The sequence below is a fragment of the Kogia breviceps genome, chromosome 19, assembly GCF_026419965.1.
Source record: "Kogia breviceps isolate mKogBre1 chromosome 19, mKogBre1 haplotype 1, whole genome shotgun sequence".
NCBI lineage: Eukaryota > Metazoa > Chordata > Mammalia > Artiodactyla > Physeteridae > Kogia > Kogia breviceps.
In genome coordinates this window covers 38,182,064-38,188,063 of record NC_081328.1, presented here as the reverse complement: position 1 = coordinate 38,188,063, position 6,000 = coordinate 38,182,064, and positions in this window count along the sequence as shown.

Genomic DNA, 6,000 nt, shown 5'->3' with positions numbered 1-6,000 from the left:
ACATCTCACATAAACCTTCCTCAAGTTACACATTTCCTGAATTGAAGCTAGTAGCTAACATTGCTTCTGGGGAGTGGAAATAAACATGCGTCTTGGTTGCTAAGTGATAAAAAGAACATTAACAACTTTTAATTATCTCCCTAGAGGGAACTTTTATATGTTTAAGTACAGTTTCCCTGAGGAAGCTTTGAAGGCCATGTTGCTAACCTTACAAAAAGGATTTTAGTAATGGAAGGAATATGAATGTATGTCTTTTCCCCAAGTTGTACTATAGCCTGAAGCTGAAATTGGTCTTCAAACCTTTTAAATATATAGTGGCCATTTCAAGAACTCTTAGTAGTGTTGAACTTTAAACACTTTTTTGGAATTTGCTTAAAGATCAAATGCCAGTTGAACCACACCAATCTGTATAGTGTGAGTGAGTGCTGACTCTGAAATAGCACCAGGAATTTCTGCTCTTATCTGGAGCTGAGCAGTTTGGGTGATTCTCTTTCTTTGAGAAGTCCGTTTTGATTGCAATGTACTACTCTTATCTATAAATTAAGGCATTTCTGAATTGATGAAAGACTATTTTAGTCTAAAGGTTTTCAGGTTACTTGAATTTTTTAAACACTGAGCTTTATCTCTACCATTTACCCTTTCTTTTTTGTATATCAAGTTTTCATTATACTTAAAGCTGTATCTTGAACTTGCTGTATTTGCACTTGGAGCTATTGAAATAAACGTGATTTTGTTTGGAAAAAAAAAAAGAAGAAGAAGAAGTGAAGACAGGGCGGGCACACCGGCAGGGGCCGGGGAGTTGTGAGAGCACAGCGTGTCCTCTTAGTCACCCACTAGGCTCAGCAGGAGGCCTTGCTCATCCGATGAGCTCACCTTGGGCCTAGGGCTATGAAGGATCACCAGCAGCAGCCCCTGTCCTCCCCCGATCTGGCCAGGGCCCCCTTCTCCAGGCCAGGCCCTGGACAGATGATCCAGCAGCTTTGGCCATAGCTGCCCTGGCCAGGGATAAGGCACAGGAACTGATGTCCCTAGGAGTAGCCACACAAGGGTCGCAGTGCTGATCCCCCAACCTGTCTGTGACTGGATACAGGTGGCCGATTTCCTTCTCAGATTTAACCCTGAGGCATAAAAATCACCAAATCATGTCCCAAAGCCAAGTACAAATTATCTGGTCCAGAGGAGTCACATGACTTAGCCCTGGTCAGAGTGATGCAGACTCTGTCTGTCATGAGGGAGGAAGGGGTGGGAAAGGAAAAGGGTGTTCTAATAGGAAGCATGTGCACACCTGCACTGGGGCCCACCCAGTGTACTCCCCAGAGAGCAGACTAGAGGAGATGCCAAGGTCCCAGCCCTGGGTCCCAGGAGAACAGGTATACCTGAGGCCACAGGACCCAGTGCGGTGGGAATGGGGCTGCAGTCACCACCCCGCATTGCCTCCACATGTCTCTGTGCGGGTTGAGGGAGGGCCCCGGAAGGCAAGGACCTGAGTCTCAGTCTGGTTCTCTCACCAGTTGCAATGGGTCCTTAAGCAACACCCCACCCCTCCCGGCCCGAAGCTCAGCTGACCCATCAGTCCAGGGAGGTCTGACCCCATACCCCACAGGTAACACAGAATGATCCATTTTCTTCCAGGGGGAAGAAAATTTTAGAATTCAACATATATGTGTCCACGTGTTTTTCTATCTAACAGTAAGAAAGGAATTCAATATAAAAATTGACCCAGGCACCCCAACTCAGTGTGTTTTGGTCAGTCGTGTCCTCCACATTAGTCAATGTCTGGAAGGAGGTGTAGCCGCTCCATCAGGCAAAGAACTTGAGGATGGCATCCTCACTCTTATCGCTCAACTTCCAACCCATGGGAACATGTTGCCACTAACATATGCCCAGTTCAGTGGAATTCACAGATTGCAATGTCTGATTCAAACTAAATTAACCTGCCTTAGAAAAGGACAAGTGGCCTAAAAGATTTCTGCCAAGAAACGGCAAGAAAATAGACACACTTCCCCTGATCCTAGGCCACGATTTCATCTGACATTTCAGGAAGGAAAAGCAAGGGTTGCGTGCTGAGTGCTCCAGCGGAGATTTCCAAAAGTGAAATCTTTTTTCATGAGGATAAGGGTGAAGTTTAAACAGTCATTAAGGAAGTAATTTTTTTGGAAGGACTATAGTATGAGAAAGAATTTAGAGATAACGTTGAAAAGTGTTCCTATTGTTTATATGATTTTATTGCTGAAAACCTTGCGTGTTCCCAAGATCTTTCATATCCACCCTTCAAAGAAAACAAAAAGGAATTTTTAACTTGCTTAAAAACCTTCCAAATGAAGAGTTTGAGTGAGTGTAAAATCCATTTGGTGAAAGTATTAAAATGCAACAATATTCCAATTTCTTTGCAGGAAGAACTGATTGACATGAGAGAAGATGGAAATTTGAAAGTCAATTTTGAACAGAACCTTTGCATAATTGGTGGATGGCATTGAAAACTGAAAAATGAATGTCATGGTTTAATGAGCAGAGCCCACAATGCACCTCATCCGTCTGGATCTAGATATTTTCACGAGGCCTCCTTTTCAGCTGTGACAGCCTTTAGAACTGAATATTGAAATAAACCGCACTTAGTACCAGACATTCAAGTCACTGTGTGAAACCAGGATCTTCAAAAGTAAAGAAGGATATTCAATGGTGTTGCTCTCGTTGTGAGAGCAAAAAGGGATTTTAGGCCATTATGAAGTGAAATGCCCTAAAAATTTCTTTAAAACAGTTTTCATTTATTACCTCTTTCATTTCTAGTTACATAGTTTTATAATGTGAGCAAAATAATAATATACATAATGTCTAGTTTATTCATATATTATAGTGTACCTAATATTTTATAATTTATATACTTTTGTAATGGACCTGCTATTGTATATTTACATACATAGTTCATGTTTATGATTTATTAGGTTCTATGTATATAATTTATAAACAAATAGGTATCAGGGATGCCTGCTCAACATTTTTTTTTTTTTTTTTTTTTTTTTTTGCGGTATGCGGGCCTCTCACTGTTGTGGCCTCTCCCATTGCGGAGCACAGGCTGTGGACGCGCAGGCTCAGCGGCCATGGCTCACGGGCCCAGCCGCTCTGCGGCATGTGGGATCTTCCAGGACCAGGGCACGAACCCGTGTCTCCTGCATCGGCAGGCGAATTCTCAACCACTGCGCCACCAGGGAAGCGCCTGCTCAACATTTTTTACTGATGATGTATGAACAGTAAAGTTTGAGTTCAGGGTGGTGGCAATGCCCTAGGGGCCCCTCCAGCTCTGGCATTGGAGGCCACATGGAGAACACTCTGCTCTGAGTGGGGACATTCATAACAGAGATGTCCCTAGATTGGGCCTCACCTGGCATACAGGTGGAGGTTCCGGCATGCACATTTTATAGCTAAGGAGTCAGAAGTACAAAAGAGTAAGACATGAGGAAGGCTTCACCTCGCAAGGGTAGCCCCATCATAAAGGCCAAAATCCCCTCCCCAGGGATAAGAAGGACCACAGTCTTCCCCTTCTCACCCCTCCCACTGCAGCAGAAGGAAAACAACACTTTCCTCCTGCTCAGGGGCTCTGAGAGGGTAACTGTCTTTCCTGGAGCATCACAGCAAATTGGCAATGGAAACTAAGTGTAAATGCAACCATCCAGAGTGCTAGGTATGGTCTTTTACCTGCTCTGCTCTCCCTGGGCCTTGATGCAGAGCCTGGTGTTTAGTTACCAAAGTTCTTACTCTTGTCTCTGCTGGGAAGCCCTTCCTGCTATTCATTTCGGTCTTGCATGCTTCAAATAAAGCCTAGAATGTTCAGGAGGTTAACCAGTTCAGTCTTCTGCCCCATTGTAGCAAAGAATATCCCTCTCCAATCTTTGGCATCTGCCTTAACCCCAGAGAAGAGAGTCCCAGAGAAAAGTAAGGTCTGCACCTCTGTTACCCTCTCAAGGGGTTCAGCAACTCCCTGAAGCAAGATGATCTTTCTCTGGCACAAAGATGTTCACATCGCTCCCTCCCTACTCCTGCTCTGCTTAAAAGCATCCCTGTATCTCCATCGCCCACAGCAGAAAAGCCAGGCTGCTTAGGCTGACCTCCATGCCTTTGACCCCCTAGGTCAGCCCACCTGCATCACTCACCAGCAAGAAACAGAAACCACACTAGCTAATTTAAGCAGAAAGGAATTTCATGCAGGTAATTCTATGCTGACAAAATCACCAGAAGGGCTAAAGGGCTAAAGGGCTAAAGCCATTCGTGCACCAGCAGGAATAGCTCCCAGACAAACATGGGACGCACCTTGCGAAACACCCCCTCTGACACCGTCAGGAAGGTAAAAAATCAGGAGCCACCCAGGGTCTGTGGGCTTCAAGAAGCATCACCTAACTGATTCAGGGGTCAGGAGACCATTTCAGCAACAGCTTCTCCATACCCACAAAACTGGACACTGGATGCTAGAAGGCAGCCGCCCCCCAAAATCAGTGTCTCCACAACCAGGCTGAGCAACAAGCCATGTTCCCAAGTCCGTTCGATTGACAGAACCTGTTGCCTAATCAGAACTCTAGCAGCAACAGAGTCTGAGGAACGCAGGGGTCAGGGTCCAGCTTCTCCAGCTAAGGAAGGCTCACTAGGAGAAGAGTGGGTGGAGGTAGATGCTACATACACACTACTGTCTCTCCAGATTCTTCTCCCAGCATTCTTCCCACCCTCACCCTGAGTTCCAGCTACAGAGAACACTCCAATAGTCCTGGGAGCACCCCAGGCTCCTTCTCACCTCTCTGACTTTGACCAGGCGGGTCACCATACCCCTCCACTTTGAATGTGCTCTGAGTCTGAGATGCTTTCTCTGGTGCCAGGAGACAGGGGTTCCTAGAGCCCAAAGCTGTCCAACAGAAATAGAATCAACATGTCATTTTAAACTTTCTAGTAGCCACATGTTGAATAATGGCCACCCCCAAAGTATCAAGTCTTAACTCCTGAAACTTTCTAATGTTACCTTATTTGGAAAAAGGATCTTTGCAGATGTAATTAAGTTAAGGATTTCATGGTAGGATTACCCTGGATTGTCTTGGGGAGCCCTAAATGTCATCATATGGTCTTCATAAGACGGAGGTAAAAGACAACACAGACGAGAAAGCAAAGTAAAGACAAGGCAGAGATTGGAGCAACGTGGCCACAAGCCCAGGAATTCCAGGGCAGCCACCAGAAGGTGGAAGAGGCAAGGGACAGATTCTTCCCAACAATCCAATTTCAGGTTTCTAGGCTCCAGCCTGCAAATGAATATATTTTTGATGTTTTAAACCACCAGGTTTGTGGCAATTTGTTATAGCAGCCTCGGGAAACTAATAAAACACATCTCAAATAGTGAAAAGAAGGAGGTGAAATTAATTTTATTAGTATATTTTATTTAACCCAATATCTATAAAATATTATCAACATGTTATCAATATAAAAAGCATCAATGAGATATTTACATTCTTTTTTCATACTAAGTCTTTGAAATCGGAATCGTGTTTCACGCCTATGACACGTTTCAGTTTGGACCAGCCACGTCAAAAGGGCTGAATAGGGCTTCCCTGGTGGCGCAGTGGTTGAGAATCTGCCTGCCGATGCAGGGGACATGTGTTCGTGCCCCGGTCCGGGAAGATCCCACATGCCGCGGAGCGGCTGGGCCCGTGAGCCATGGCCGCTGAGCCTGCGCGTCCGGAGCCTGTGCTCCACAACCGGAGAGGCCACAACAGTGAGAGGCCCACGTACCACAAAAAAAAAAAAAAAAGGGCTGAATAGCCACATGTGACTAATGGCTACCAGAGAGGACCAAGCATTTCCTCTCCTTGTAGGATTTGGGGAGCACCAGCCTGGGATTTGGGGACTTATTTGCCTATGAGTCATCCTCTCCCATAGACAGCATGCTCCTTGGGAACAGGAACCTTGTCCCATTCATCTTGGTATCCCAGTGCCCAAACATAAGAACATTCAATGAATGTATGTTGA